The sequence below is a fragment of the Coptis chinensis genome, chromosome 4 (assembly GCF_015680905.1).
Source record: "Coptis chinensis isolate HL-2020 chromosome 4, ASM1568090v1, whole genome shotgun sequence".
In the NCBI taxonomy this organism is placed as follows: domain Eukaryota; kingdom Viridiplantae; phylum Streptophyta; class Magnoliopsida; order Ranunculales; family Ranunculaceae; genus Coptis; species Coptis chinensis.
Window position 1 is genome coordinate 94532744 of NC_141459.1, and position 17529 is coordinate 94550272.

The window sequence follows — 17529 nt, forward strand, 5'->3', positions numbered from 1 at the left end:
CCACAGAAAAGTACTGGCTTCCGCTTTGTCTTAGCTGCCACCGACTACTTCACCAAGTGGGTCGAGGCTATTCCTTTAGCACACGTCAAAGAGTCACATGTCAGAAACTTCATCTGGACTCACATCATCACCAGATTTGGTTTGCCACATACCTTAATAATGGATAATGGGCCACAGTTCAAAGGCAGAACGGTTAAAGAGTTTCTAGCCAAGTGGAAGATCGTTCATGCATTTTCTACTCCACAGTACGCTCAGAGTAATGGCCAGGCGGAAGCCAGTAACAAAGCAATCTTGGAAAATTTGAAGAAAAAGATTGAAAAGAACAAGAGCCAATGGCCAAATCAGTTGGAGAATATTCTATGGGCTCACCGCACCACAGCTCGATCCAGTACCGGCGAATCGCCATTCTCCTTATGCTATGGCACAGAAGCCGTCATTCCCACCGAGCTGACAGTCACTACGACTCGCTCAGAACTTGTAGACTCGGGACACAACGACTCCGTGTTAGCACGAGAAGTCGACTTGTTGGAAGAAAAGCGGGACTTAGCTGCCATCAGAGTCGCATCTTATCAGCAAACTCTGAAGAACTCCTACAACAAGCGAGTTTATCCTAGGTCTTTTCAGCCTGGCGACCTAGTGCTGAAAAAGACGCAAGACGATTCCAAGTTAGCACCCACATGGGAAGGCCCCTACATCGTGGAACGCGTCGTAGGCAATGGAGCATACTGGATAAGAACCCAAGAGGGGAAGATGTTGCCTCGACCTTGGAATACCTATCTACTGAAATTTTTTTACCAGTAGCACCATTCATGTTGTATATCCTTTTCTTCACATTAATGAAAAATAAGTTTCTTGTGTTGACTAATACAATCTAATCTATTTACTTGTATTGACAAGTCAAACAGTTTACACAGCAAAGATGATCAACACGTTTACTTGGTCCGCCATCCTCAGCCAGCAGCACGCTGTCGCAAACGAAAACGCTCTCCGCGAGCATACAACTCTCTGGAGCTTACAGGCTCTACAGCCTCTCCAAGTCTTGTTACGTCGAGGACCTATATTTCTAGGATCGACCACATGAGAACGCTCTCCGCGAGCATACAGCTCTCTGGAGCTTACAGGCCATACAGCCTCTCCAAGTCTTGTTACGTCGAGGACCTATATTTCTAGGATCGACCACACGAGAACGCTCTCCGCGAGCATACAGCTCTCTGGAGCTTACAGGCCCTACAGCCTCTCCAAGTCTTGTTACGTCGAGGACCTATATTTCTAGGATCGACCACACGAGAACATTTCTCCAGCGAGCATACACTCTCGGAGCTTTACAGGCCCTGACCTCTCCAAGTCTTGTTACGTCGAGGACCTATATTTCTAGGATCGACCACACGAGAACGCTCTCCGCGAGCATACAGCTCTCTGGAGCTTACAGGCTCTACAGCCTCTTCGAGTCTTGCTACGTCGAGTCCCTATATTTCTAGGATCGACCACACCAGAATGCTCTCCGCGCCCATACAGCTCTCTGGAGCTTACAGGCTCCACAAGTCTCTTCACTTATCACTCGTCGAAAACCTATGCTCTAGGGTCGACCACATGAGCACATTACCAATGGGCATTACGCTTATATACGCTAACACGCCCTGCCTAGGCAAGACATTCCCGGCAGCATTACTTATAAATTCAGAAAGAATACACCTAACGAAGAACTCTTCAACCTCGATTCATATCATCTAAGCAGGCTCCTAGCAGTTCTCTCTTACAAACAAGGTGACAAACGAAGCACAGTAACAGTTACACGAAAAGCACTTCTACACGCTGAGCATTGAATTACAAACCACGCACATAATAAGCAGGAGAATAGATGCAAACAATCAACAGTAGACATGCATCCTAAATCCAATCCATACTAGTGCTTGGTCATAGCCATTACAGCTCGGTCCACCGTCTGCGGGGCTACCCGGAAAATCGGTCGGTACCTATTAAACAAAACAACGAACTGCCACTTCCGTGGAAACAAGTTCTCGGTACCAGTATAGCGAACTGCTCAGGCAAGCCTGAAGGTACAGCTCTATTGTTTACTCCCATATAAGAGAGGCAGAATCAACACATCATCACAAATTCCCACAAAGCGAAATACAGTACATCATCAAACATCAGTTAAGACATGCTTATCTTGTGGGGTCGCACTCCTGCCAAAGAACGTTCGAAAGCGGACCTCAAAGATCACCCGCGATACCTTGGTCTGCGCCTCACCATCGCCCGCTCTCTTCGGGACATGATATTTTCGTCGGTAGCGGCGGCATACCGGCAAGATAAGCCGGGGTGTATGCTTTCTTTGCCTCATGGCGATCCCTTGGCATTTCTTGGCATAAGCGGTCACTTTAGCGCCTCCTTATCTAGCTTCGGTCGGTCAGAAACCCGGTAGCGGCGTTCGCGCCAACCGGCTCGTTTCCGATATCTCGTGGTCATTACTTCCGGCTTCCTTTTTCACCATTTCTCTCCACGCACTTCATTATACAGCTCTCCACATGAGAGTTATCATCGACTTCAATGCCTTGCACAACATTCTTGATCTATCATACCCCGCAAGAAACCGCACAACCAAAGTCACCGGACCAAAAGACATTCGAAATCGACATAAACGCCATCTTTGCATCATGAGTTTACGGACAAGCGACCATATCCATCGCCCCCTAGAAGCGTTTCCATGCTTTCATCCTCCACCTCCGCTTTATCACCATTCAAAGACGCCCGGAAATTTATTAGTCGCTATGGGGCGGAGGAAAACTACTGATCGACGTTTCTTTGTCGCGTTTCTTCCCGTTTTCCCCATGTAGTAGAACTTCGCCCCACATCCCCGGATCGGGGACGAGTTCTCACCAACAACTGGACGACCTTGTCTCAGATCGTCACGTTCTGCATCACCATCGTCTGCGATACCAGCATGTTGTGGCGACCCGATCACAACACCACCAGCCGCACGACCAGCCCTCCTAGGTCGTTTGTTGCTTCTGGCCCCCACCAAAGCAGCCTTCCGCTTTCCACGGTCTCCATGCACGTGAGGGGAGAACTCTATCTCCTCCATGACCAGTGGAGAAGTTTCTCTCAGACGCCCTTTTCCTTTACTCCGTTTGCTGCATTCTGCCATAAATACACCTACGAACAAAGAAGACGCAGTAGGAGTTAAAGACCGGGGCAAGATTATGCTCAGCAAGACACGTTCAAAAGAGGAGAGCAACGTTACCTTTCAAAGCAGCGGTAATGGAAATGCACAGTGCGTAGAAGAAGAGAAGCTGAAACAAACAACCGTTCAAACACCTTTCGTATTCCACGAACAATTTCACTTATCAAGTAAACGTCTTTTCCAAACCACATCATAATTACCTTGAGACGCCAAACGTCAGGCAAGCTGTCCGCCATCATTGCGCCCCTCGAGCCGCTCGCTGTCTTACATGTGGCATTCCCATTAAAGCGATCTGGTATCATCGATACAGGAAACGCACAAAGAGAAACAAGTGTGCAACATCGCAGGAAAGCAAATAACGACCTGCTTTAAACAAAGACTTTCATACGATTCGTTTTAGCGGCCGGCCACGGAGACTTCTTTCTCGGAAATCCAACCCGCTACGCATAAAAGTTAACTTCATATGGTTACCCCGAACCAAGACGGAATACCAACTTCGTTCAACAAAACACAATCTGAAATGCAAAAAGGCGAATCGCGGGTTACCCCAGAAACCGGTTCTATTGTACCGCGGCATTTAAGCCGATAAGAGACATACAACAAATTTACAACTTCGCCTCCCGGGCACCACGGTTAGTTCTCCAGCTCAAAAGCTTCATCGACCTCAAAGATCCCTCCGATCCACTACGATCGATCGCCATCCGGTTTCAAACTTATCGGTCGTCGGGTCGCAGCCGACTCGGACACCACGACTTACGGCATGATCAAGGAGGAACCAATCGCCCCACCAATGTCTCCTCGCACTGTTCAGCGAAGTGCGAGGTACCCGGACGCAGCGTCGCGTGTTCCTCCTTCAAAGCCTTATAATCCGCTTCCAGATCTCCGAAGTCCGCATCCAGATCATCATAGGCCTTAGTAGCGTCCCGAGCAACCTTCTTGCAGTGAAGGGCATAATCGTTCAGCCTTCCAATTTCCACAAATATTCCACTTAACGCGTTCCGCCTCCTTCTAGCAGCTTACGCCTCGGATCTTCAAAAACCCCGGTATCTTTCAAAGATCTTCGCGGATTCAGAGTTTCATGAGCCTTCCCCAGATCCTCAAGCTCCTCACGCTCCATCTTAGCAGCGTCCTGCACATTCTTCAGCTCCTCTGACAGCTTCAACACAGACTCCCTATCCGTTTCAGCGAACTACGCAATCTCTATCAACTTTTGGAAACCACTGACAAGCTGCCATAGTGCACATATATAAACAAATCAAAGCAACGAACATAACAAAACACGCTATATCAAGGGACGACAAACCCACGTACCAGACATTGCACGATTTCCATCCGCCGTATGTTATCCGCCAGTCCCTTTTCACCAAGTTCCTTGCGGTTGCCATCCAACGCGAATTTCCAAAGCGGGCGGATACCTTACTTTCGACCTGAAATTGCGGTCGATGCTTTTACTTTTATTTCGCGCTCGTGTTCATCTAAATACACAAAACCGGGCCTCTGTGTCGTTAAAGACTCATAACAGCCTTCCCACTTTCGCCTTGCGGGAGCCTTTCGCTTTCGCTAAGCGGATCGGGTTCCCGTCTTCGTCGAGACGGACTAGATCCCGCGAAGGTGCCAAGTCCATGACCTTTCGGGCACCGCCCGACTCCCACCGCTAGGACCCCCACTAGAGCTCTCCCCGGGTGTCAGGCGGCTTTAGCCATTCGAGCCCCCTCGCTCAGCCACTTCAGCTCTTCTCTTCTCCGACCTGCCCCTGGGACGAGCATTGAAGGCTACTGATCTCGGTTCCGCAGCGTCAATTGTTAACCCGCCGGGACGAAAACTTCGAGCTACCAGCCTTCGCAGAACCCACCACCGGGGAGGGGCGCGACCGGGGCGCGCCCAGCGTCGATCTCGATCCTCGTGTTATCGAATCACCGGTGCGCTTCTCCATCACCTTTCAAGCGTTCGACCTAGAGCTTCGCTCTTTTTGAGCCTTTCTTTTCTCCCGGATCGCAGCACCTCCTTTTTCCTCAAAGAAATGAGCAAATTCCGGAAGCTTAGCTCGTTTTTGTTCTCGACTCAACCGCGCGAACCTCTCTATCTCCCCACGATCAGTTCGTGTCTGCACAGGAAACTCTGCAAACAAAACAAAGAGATGAACCGGTTAGAACAAGCGATCCGCTCACCCATTAAAGTGTCAAAGGAAGACAAGCCTACCCAACCGGCTAGGCTACACATCCTAGTTCACAACCTACATCCACTAGCACAGTAGTTGCCAACTAGCAGCAACGGCCTCTTCGTCTAGGCCTCATTGCTTACACTATCGAGCACAGCAGAACGCGTCGCCATGGTTTGCAAGCTAAAATTCAGATTACCAGACCGCCTCATTACGTAATGCTCTATTATGTCGGACACCCCTATGTGGTATTCACCACTCGCATTCAACAGGTCGAACACCTTAAATAGTCGCCAAGTGTTACCAACGAACTGGCATGGAGACTTCCCACAGTGACTCAAGAAGTCACAAACCAATTTCGAGAACGGTATCTGCATGTACGCTCTCAGCTGACCTTCACAGATGATTATTCCACCATTCGGAGGATTGTACCCTTCACTACGAACATCTTCACTTTCGGCTGGGTTCAGATATATTTCGTGTCGGGCACATTGATCCCATGTTCGCTTTCGCAGCTCAGAAACGAGCTAGCAAAGACGATGCTCTACCGCTCTTAGGGGTAACTTCTTTGATGGCGTCATCTCCCCTCGACCCGACGTACTAGCCACGTCATCTTCTGACCCAGATCGACTATTAACCTCATCTACCTTAACTTCTTCATCCACTTCGGTCCGACCACCTCCACCACCACCACTCAGCGAAGTCTTCATTCTCCTCTTCATACTCCACGGCTCGGTGAAATCTCCGAACCTCTTCCGGCGAGTGTCGTCGAATCCGACATTGTAGTATTTCCTTTTTCTCAAATTACCCAACCTTAAACCCTACAACCTAACACCGACCTACCAACTTAACAAACCCTCTTTGGAACGAAGAAAGCAAAGTGAAAATGAAAAGGAAACAAAGAATGAAGCACTCACCTCGCGAGCCCTAGCTTGCGTTTTGCGGAAGAAGAAACACGGAAATGCCTTTTGGTTATCCCAAATTTGATTTTGCCTGTTGCTGTTCGGGTTCCCAAGAAGTTATGATCGCGACCTATGATATAGCCCACTGCGTGTCAAGCACCTATCTTTCACGAGTTCGAATAACAGCGGCGACACGATCGACTCCTTTCAAACTGCTATGATTACGTCACGTGCACCCACGCCATCATTTTTCTTTCTGCCAAAACCATCATGCTACAAGATTCGAACTTCGGTGGCATCTCGGTCGAAGCGATCACCATAGCTCGCTCATGCTTCACCCAAGTGTTGATTCTTCTCGGCCGATCGCTTGCGGCTAACACAACCAACCAATCGAGAGGGGTCATTGTAGGGGAGCAATATCCCCATTAAGGAACATTGCATACGAAGCATAAGCGATCTCAATATATCGACCTCCAGGACCGATCTATGAAGCAGCTCTCTAAGAAACATTGCATACGCGATCTCAATACATCGACCTCCAAGACCGATCTGTGAGTAGCTCCTTTCAGGTAGGTGGTACGAACAAAGATGTCTCGGTACGAACACATGGCCAGAGACAGAACGCCTCGAATAAGGTCACCACTAGGAGTAATCATTACCAAAATCTTACTTGTACTTCCCACCTCTGGGAAATAGGGGCAACCGCGCCAACTCCCAATCAGCACACAACTTATAATATAACCAGCCCAACACTCATTCATGGTCACCACCTTACACGTGTACAAGAGACACACGTGCCTCCCGGATTGACATTTCCTCAAGCCTATAAATACCACCTATTTGAACTACGTCGGACCTGATTCCTCTCTCCCCCAAAAAAGAAAACCAAAAGAGGATACGTAGGCAGCTCGCTCACAAGCGAACTCGATCCCTCCAGAAAATCTCAACTCTCTTCCCTCACCCTTCGCAAACACAAAGAAAACCAAAACACTCCTTTACAATTAATGCGGAGAATAAAATGATGTAAATATTAAAACATCGAAATATGGTCCCATCCGAGCTAAATTCAGCTGCATATATACATTTTCTATCACCATATCCCAATTAAGATATTCAAATGTTTGGCATAATGCACTTGACTTAGCTTGCACGGATGGAGTCGTTCAAACAGAAAAGTTAGATTGAAATTACTAGGTTAAACTACATTAAGAAATGCCCGAGTGACCATATTGACTAATAATAAATCAAAGCTGGTTTGAATTTTTGACTGCAAGAGGAGTAGATCTTTCCTTGATTAAGACAGGCATAATGCATGAATCTATAAGATGACTCTTTTCTAAACTCTCTCTTAACTTCACTCATCCATCTTAATCTCAGCAGATACTAATCTATTTCCCCTCTGAACTAAGTCTAGCTAGTTGAGATGACTTTTTACCTGATTTTTCAACTTCGTGTTCTTTTACTAAATATTTTAATCTAGAAACACTGAAACAATGATAGTTTAACGAATATTACTTATAATTTTCATTTTAGTTGCTCAAAGTTTGGTCATTCCCTCTATCATGGTGACTGAAGATGAACAGGATATCGCATTGACAAGCAAATAGAGAATCCAAAATTGACTATATTGTTTGAACATAATGTACGTAGACTCTAAATTTTGTTTTTTTGATGAATTCATGTCGTTACTTCACAAAACACACACAAGTCAAGTCATCTCGTGCTAGACTGTTAGCCACAATTAGTCAGCAGAATTTCATTTGATTTTTTTGATGAGAAAATGAAAGAATAGATGATAATGAATCACACCATCGGTTGGACATTCGGAGTAGATAGATTGAAGAAGATGAATTCTTATTCTGCTTAATATATTTTTTTTTATGAAAGAAGATGAACTGGTTATTTGGATTATGAATTATAACGATTTACTTAGAATCGTGGGAGTGTTGTTGTGTTTTTGGAGAGAGAGAAATTAAAATAAAATTTGAGAGGTCGTGGAGTCACTGGAGTGGTTTTCCACTATTTTTTTTGGCAGACAAATAATTTATCCCCCGGCCCGTTTCTCAAGAGACCTCCCTTAACACTCCGTTGGATAATTTATTTTTCAAGCTTCTTAATTTTATTTTCTAGACTAGAATTTGCATCCATAGTTATCAATATCGTACAATACGACGATATGTACGATACGTATCAAAAGCAAATTGATACGTATCACACTAGTGTATCGAAAGTTTTATGTATCACATGATACATAGAGCGTATCATATCGTACGATACGATACGATACATTCCGTATCGAACGATACACTTCAAAGTTCAAACACGTGAAATATTAAAAAAAAAATTATTCAAAAACTATCCAAGGTTTAGATATTTAGTTTTTTCTTCTATTTTTTAAGCCTTAGAAAGCTATCCAAGGTTTTAGGATATGATATACAACAACTATGCAGAAGCAGCAACTAGCTTACTCATCTAATAGGCAGTCTATCATTTTATGTCTAATACTAATTTGGGTCTAGTGGTTGAAAATGATGACATTTTGTACCATACACTAGTAATATTGTGCATGATAAGACTATTTTTATACAAAACTTACATACACATGCACAAACACATATAAAACTATAACCATGAGTCTTCACTCTTCACTCTTTAATACATTTTCCTGTGAAGTATGAATTTATTATATATATATGACTAACTCATATATACATATTTTTTATAATTAATTTTAAAAGTACCGTATCTTATGATATACAATACATGATACAACATGCAAAAAAATGGAAAACGATATATGATACGAAAAGCATCACTAATTTACTAATGTAGATTCTTAAATTATGTGAACACCAATCATTTCACCAGAAAAGCAACTTAGAACATCTTTAATGGTGACACCAATTCATGTGCAACACACTAAATTCTTGAAAATTTGATTAAAAACCATCTTTAGTGGAGGCACTAATCTACATCAAAAAATAAGCGAATCAAACACCAAATCGTTCTCATTCCCATATGGTGTTTTGTTTGGTGTTTAACCAAATGTACAACGCAGTTTTTCAAACACAGCGTGGCTATCCCAATTTGGTTTTCATATTATTTTTCTTTGTGCCCCAAGACAAATCAAATTTTGGTCCCGCAAGACAAATCATTTGGTGTTGAATTTTTTATGTCTAGACTAAAGTTGTTTGGTGGTTAAATGATTTGGTGTTTGGTTTGATAAAAAAAAAAATTGTGCTTTTGAGCTTGCACCGTTAATGATGCTCTTAGGAATCTCAGGGTTGTCAAAAGAGAAATATACCCAAATAGAGTAACGAACTAACCCCTAAATTTCAATTGAGGCAACAATTTTTTTTTTTTCCATCAATTAGGATAACCAACTCATAGGATTGATCAATAAGGGTAATCCGTTAATTTGTCATCCCAAATTCTCCGTTATCTATTATTAATAAAAAAAAACAAAACAATAAAAAAAAAATATCAAAAATTATTTAATATACTTTTTATACCATAGTTTATACCATGCCACCTACACCGTGAATTATAACTTAGTTTTTTGTGGATGTGTTCAACTAACCATAAAGACCACCTCTATAAAATTTCAACTCATTTGAAAATGTTTAACTATGTCAAAAGATGATTGCAAAATCGAAAATTTTGAGTAGTTAAAAATAATTCAAAGTTGACAACGATTTTTAACTAGGTTAGAGATTTCCAAAATAGACGATTTTTTGTAAAAATGTTATCTATGGTTAGTAGAACATATCTACAAATTATTAGCACTTAACTCATTTTGTAGGGAGGTGTGGTATAAACCATGGTATAAAACGTAGGGGGGTGATATATATATATAAATAGTTACTTAAGTTAACTTAAATAAGTACATAAGTAAAACTTCACCTATAAAATGAATTCAAACTTAATTTTTTGTGGTTATGAAACACTCAGCATAAAGATCATTTTCACCAAATTTCAGCTCATTTAGAAACCTCTAACATAGATAAAAATTGTTGTCATCTTTAAAATGAAATCTAACGGTTCATAAATGTCGAGTTTTTGCAATAATTTTTTATCAATTTTTATCTATGTTAAAGATTTCCAAATGAGCTGAAATTTTGTGAAGATGATCTTTATGCTTAGTGTTTCATAACCACAAAAAATTAAGTTTGAATTCATTTTATAGGTTAAGTTTTACTTAGGGTTTTTTAGATAAAACCCCCCAAAGTTTGGTACACTTTGTAAAAAACCCCCCATGATTTGAAAATTCACACTTAACCACCCGCTCCGTCCCGATTTTGTTTCTCTCACATCCCTATTTTTGTTATTGACAACTCTACTCTTTGATTGGTATATGGGTATATGGTATGTAGCATTTCAAATAATAGATAGTATATAGTATGTAGCATTTCAAATAATGGATGATATATAGTATGTATCATTCTTACTTTGGCAGACCAAAACTTCCAGTAAGAATAGTGAGAACCAAGTGATAATGGTGTTCAAAATGATGGTATATGGTATGTAGCATTTCAAATAATAATGGATGGTATATAATATGTATCATCCTTACTTTGGCAGTCCAAAACTTCCAGTAAGAATGATGAAAACCAAATGATAATGGGGCACAATAGAATGCTATATAGTATGTATCATCCAAAAAATGGTATGCTACATAATATGTTACTACTCATTTTGCTCATCTTATGCGTAAACCCTAAATTTCTCACTTTATTTGTAATTTGGAGTTGGGGAATTTAGGGTGAAATTTATAGAGGAGAGAGAATTATGCGTAAACCCTAAATTTCTCACTTGATTTGGAATTTGGAGTTGGGAAATTTATAGTGGAATTTATAGAAGAGAGAGAAGAAAGGGTTTTTTAGATAAAACCCCCCAAAAGATAGAGTTGTTAATAACAAAAATAGGGATGTGAGATAAACAGAATTAGGACGGAGTGGGTGGTTAAGTGTGAGTTTTCAAATCATTGAGGGTTCTTTACAAAGTGTACCAAATTTTGGAGGGTTTTATCTAAAAAACCCTTTTACTTATGTACTTATTTTAAGTTAACTTAATTAGTTACTTTTTAGAAAATGACTGTATATATATTTATATATATTAATATATTTTAAAAATATTTTTTTTAGATAAATTATTATATTTATATTTTAAAAATAATATATTTTTTTAAAGAATATATTTAAAAATAAAAATAATAAAATTTTAAAGATTTGTTTTGGATAAATATTTATTTTATTGATTATTATTATTATTATTATTACATAACGATGAATTTGGATGGAAAGATTATTCTTATTGACTAATCCTATAAGTTTGTTATCCTAATTGACTAAAAAAAATAAATTTATTGTCTCAATTGAAATTTAGAGATTAGTTCATTATGTATCTTATTCGGTTATTTTTCCTTGTCGAAGTAGTAGTTGTAAACTTCTAGTGGGACATTAAGGGGCTATTTGTTTTTTTGGGTTAAGTTATAAGAGGGTCTTATAAGACCATGTGTTATAAGAGGGTCTTATAAGATGGTCTTATAAAGTGATTTGTTTTTCATTTTAAGTTCCTCTTATAAGCACTTGTAAAAATAGAAAAAACAAATACATAATATCTTATAGATGGTTATTTGACAAATATAACCCTACTTTACATCACATTTAACATGAATAGATTAATTTGAAACAAAAATATAGTTTGATTTTCGATTTCAAATCAATTTTGATAATTAGAATATCGATTTTAGAAAACTACTTTAGTTGGCAGTGGTGGTAGTGGTCTTAATAGCACGGTGGTGGTGGTAGTGGAAATGATGATATTGGTCTTAATAACACGGTGGTGGTAGTGGTAGTAGTAGTAGTAGTAGTAGAAGTGGTGGATATCTTAATAGCACGGTGGTGGTGGTAGTGGAAGTGATGATATTGGTCTTAATAACACGGTGGTGGTAGTGGTAGTGGTAGTAGTAGTAGTAGAAAAAGAAGTGGTGGATATCTTAATAAAGACACTGGCGGTGGTGGTAGTGATGATAGTCTTAATAGAACGCGATTGGTGGTAGTGGTGGTAATGGTAGTGGTAGTGGATGTGATGATATTTGTCTTAATAGCACGGTAGTAGTGATAGTGGTGGTGGTGGTTTTAATAACACGGTGGTGGTAGTGGTGATAGTCTTAATAATAATGATTGATAGTGGTAGTGGAGGTGATGATGGTGGTGGTAGTGGTGGTGGTGGTGGCAAATGTGGTGGTGATGGTGGTGGTGGTAGTGGGCGTAGTGAGTGGTGGTGGTGGTTTTAATAGTTTGGTGGTGGTGGTGGTGATGATGGTGGTGGTAGTGGTGGTGAATTGGTGATGATGGTGGTGGTGATGATGGTGGTGGTAGTGGAGGTGATGATATTGGTCTTAATAAAGACGGTGGTGGTAGTGATGGTGGTGGTTTTAATATCACGGTGGTGGTGGTGGTGATAGTCTTAATAAGGGTGATGAGTGGTGTGGTGGAGGAGATGATGATGGTGGTGGTGGTGGTGGTGGTGATGATGATGGTGGTAGTGTGTGTGGTGGTGGTGGTTTTAATAGTTTGGGTGGTGGTGGTGGTGGTGGTGGTGGTGGTGGTGGTGGTGGTGGGAAGGCAATGGAATTATTTGGAGAAAAAGATAATGAAAAGGAAAGAAGAGATAAATGAGGTTAAGGGTATATGGACGGGGGTGTTTGAGTCATTTTTCAAGTTATAAGACTTATAGAATTGAAGTAGATCCAATTTTAATACTTATAGAATTGGAGCCTCTTATAAGACATTTCTAGTAGAATGCCTCTTATAAGAGGCAAAAAACAAACTAAAAAAATGTCAAAAATCACTGGGCCACATCTTATAAGAGGTTATAAGACCTCAAGGTCTTATAAGAGGCAAAAACAAATGGCCCCTAAGATTTCCTTGATGGTAGGGCATAATCGTACTATTCCTACCTAAACCTCTAATTAATTCTAGCCTTCTAGGTACTTGCAGAATAAATGGTGCATTACCCAAGGGCCAAGGCCTAGTCAAATCCAAATCCGTCAGAGGCGTCAGATTAAAGTTCAACCACAACCAAAGTAGTCCATAAATAGAAAGGTGTAGTAGAGTAGTAGACAAGTAGTTAGCGAACTCAAAACAACTTGTCAACTCTGGACGACTAAGTCAATTGGATACGCCCGGACAGTCCACCAGACCAATGGCAAAACCGAACTGATTGGGCCAATGCATACAAAACCCCAGTCCCTCCCGGTGCTGAGATCATGCAGACGCTGCGTTCAAAGCAAATTTGGTATAAACGAACAACTAGTAAGACTAGGGGTGGGCAATGGGCCGGGTCGGGCTAGCCCGCCACATTTAAAGCCTTGAGATATTAGGGCGTCGGTCGGCCCGCCCTAAAGTCGATATAGGGCGGTCACAAGTCTAAACCTCAAGCCTCGACCACGACCCTAGCCCTCTTTAAGGGCTTTAGTGGTCGAAGCTTTAGGGCCAGCCTATATATTTCCTTTTTTTTACTACATGGGTTTTAAAACTCATTTATATTACAAAAATGATACAATAATCTACAAACTCAAAGTCCAACCAATCTAAGTAATAATCCCGATAAGTCAAAAATTTAAAATGCACATCCACAATCTAATGGTGAACACATCGAGAGTTGAATTTGTTCTTCCTTGTACTCAAACCTCACTAAAATTACATTTAACATTGAAATACATGTAGACAAATAATTATATTATCATTTTAAAGGAAGAAGTAATAGATATAAAGAAGAAATATAATAGTTTTGGTTAAGGGTCATGGAAGTTGTTAAACTATTTGTAATATCATAAATTATTTCTATAATAGATTCAAACAAATATAATATTACCTTTCTTCTAATTTAAAAGTGATTCAAGCTTTGTATATGGAAATGAAAAATATTGGCTTTTGAACAAGTGATGGAGAAAGGTTTGAGATTACAAATGTCATTTTTAGGACAAAGGGTGTTTTTTGGTTTCTATGTTACAAATGTCCGCTCGTATTTTGCTTTAATGGTGTGGAAGGAAACCTTTAGTTTTAGACTTGGCTTGGATGTGAATAAAAATATAATTTATAAGAAATAAGTGAGAAAAGAAATTGAGAATAATAAGTTATGGACTTTGACTTGATGATCAAAGGAATAAAATTTTATTTTTATTAGGCTAGTGCTCATTGTTCTTCATGGTACGCTAAGTTGACAAGTTTTTGTTATATAAAACAAGTTATTGGAAGTACCCTTGGGTGTAAGTGATAAATTACAAAGGACAATGTTATTTTGATTGAAAATATTTAACAAAGTTGGACAATTATGGTATGTGTATTTATAGTGAAAGTATGAAACAGGCGGTTAGGGCTTGGTTAGGGCTTAGTTAGGGTCGAGGCCTATGTTTTAGAATCTTAGCCCTAGCCACGCCTAGAGAAGTGCATTAGAAATTTGGGCAGCCCTACCCTAAACTCTGTGAGGGCTTTAGTTGTGAGGGCTTTATAGGGCTTAGGGTCGGGTCGGTTAGGGCCGGGTTAGGGTCGTTAGGGCCAAATTCCCACCCCTAAGTAAGACTATGACTTTCAGGACATGAATGAATATATTAAATGGATACACCCACTCGTAGATGGAATTAGGGATGCCTGTGGGGGCGGCACCTCCTGAGTTTTGAAAAACTCCACTACCATGTAAGTCATTGCCGAGAAAAATATCCAAACTATAAGGACTCGCACACTCAAGATTTTGTTCAAATTTCCACGACCGCACATTCCAAAAAATTTATAACTACAATGAGATTATGATCGACAAAAAAATAATTATAGGAAAAAAAAATTGATAAACAAAAAAATTCCAAAGTCTTTTTTCCACTTCTCATTATGTCCTTACAAAAGTATCCCTTATTTGGAGGCCAAAATGATTAGAATGGGATAATTGTGTCTTTAAATGCTTGATGAGTTTCACTATACTAAAACAAATAGAAAAGCCCAATAGTCGGTTTCTATTCTAATCTCCCTAATAAGTCAATAACAAATAGTCAATAATAAATCCGTAGGCTCTCTCTGTCTTCTTTCACTCTCAAACCCAAAACAGGCTTAACTCTTTTAACCAAAACAAGAAAAAAAAAAATGTAACATTTATTTTTAATGTAATCTTTTCTCCACATGACCACTAGCTTAACTTCATTATATTTGTATTCCATTATTTTATCTCTTTCTTGATTTTTTGCGTTAAGTTTTTGGCGATTTTTGGTTTTTCATTAAATTGGTTTATTTTTGGGTTCTAATTTGGTGAATTGGAGCCGAGTTTTCATAAATATTGTTATATGGAATTGTTGAATTGTGGTGTTGTGGTGTCAATTAGGTGTGAGAATTTGGCCCCAACGACCCTAACCCGGTCCTGACCGACCCGACTCTAAGCCCTATAAAGCCCTCACAACTAAAGCCCTCACAAAGTTTAGAGGCGTGGGGGCCTAACCTAATGCTTTCTAGTATGTGGCTAGGCTAAGGTTCTAAAACATAGGCCCGACCATAATTCAGCCCTCATTAGCCCGGCCCTAATCAAGCCCTAACCGGCCCTATTTCACACTTTCACTATAAATACACATATCATAATTGTCCAACTCTTTGTTAAATATTTTCAATTAAAATAACATTGTCCTTTGTAATTTATCACTTACACCCAAGGGTACTTCCAATAACTTGTCTTATATAACAAAAACTTGTCAACTTAGGAGCCAAGCCATGAAAAACAATGAGCATTAGTCTAATAAAAAATAAGACTTTATTCATTTGATCATCAAGTCAAAGTCCAGAATTTATTATTCTCAATTTCTTTTCCCACTTACTTCTTATAAATTATATTTTTATTCACATCCAAGCCAAGTCTAGAACTAAAGATTTCCTTCCACACCATTAAAGCGAAATATAGAGCAGACATTTGTAACATAGAAAACAAAAACAACCTTTGTCAGAAAATTGACATTTGTAATCTCAAACCTTTCCCCATCACTTGTTCAAAAGCCAATATTTTCATTTTCACATACAAAGCTTGAATCACTTTTAAATTAGAAGAAAAATAATATTATATTTGTTTGAATCTATTATGGAAACAATTTAACAACTTCCCTAGCCCTTAACAAAAGCTATTATGTTTCTTCTTTATATCTATTACTTCTTCCTTTAAAATGATAATATAATTATTTGTCTATATATTTCAATGTTAAATGTAATTTTAGTGAGGTTTGAGTACAAAGAAGAACAAATTTCGAACTCTCGATGTACTTTAGTTCATTAGATTGTGGATGTGTATTTTAAATTATTGGACTTATCTAAGATTATTACTAGATTGGTGGGACTTTGAGTTTGTAGATCATTGTAATATAAATGAGTTTTAAAACCGATGTAGTAAAAAAAGAAAAATATAGGCCGACCCTAAAGCCTTTAAAGAGGCTTAGGGTAGGTCGGGCTTGAGATTTAGACTTGTGACCCGGCCCTCGACTTCGACCCGACCCTATATCGACTTTTAGAATTCGAATCGACCGACCTTAATATCTGAAGGGCTATAAATGTTTAGGGCCGGGCTAGCCTAACCCGACCCATTGCCCACCCCTAGTGTCAATCATTTAAATTTGGTTTAAAAAAAAAAAAAAAAAAAAAAAAAAAAAAAAAATCTTTATTCTTGGTTTGATAAATTGGTTTTTTTTTTTCGGTCTATAAGTAAGAAGTGGTTAATCATGGTGACAGCACTTTTCTCATTCTATAAGAACAGTGAATCTCGGAATGTAGAATCACCAAGTACTCCTAACAATGCCTCCACCCTATAGTGTTGAAGCGTCTACTTGTCATGAACATCGTCCTTCCAAAACTCCAAGAGACGAGTCTAATAAGGTTGAAATTGAACATCATCCTTCCAAACTTCCACCTTGGACTAAAAAAACCTAAACCAAAACCACTGGACTGAAACTATTACAATCTCCACCTTGGACTGAAACTCGCCCAACCAAACCATTGTCTTCGTTTAACTTGTCAGGCATGACTAGAGCCAAGCTTAGAGACCACACATGGTACGCTCATAGATCTCTCACCCAAGCCTCATATTGTTCCTAACCTTAGCCACCATTGAACCCAATCCACAGTTGGGCCTCATTTATAGTGCGAGGTTCTAACTTAAAAGACCTCAACACTGCTAGTGGCAGAGCCAGGGGGGCCAGGGTATGCCCTGGCGCACCCTCACTTTCCCGTTTCCACCTAAAAAAAATACTATTTGTCCAGTTA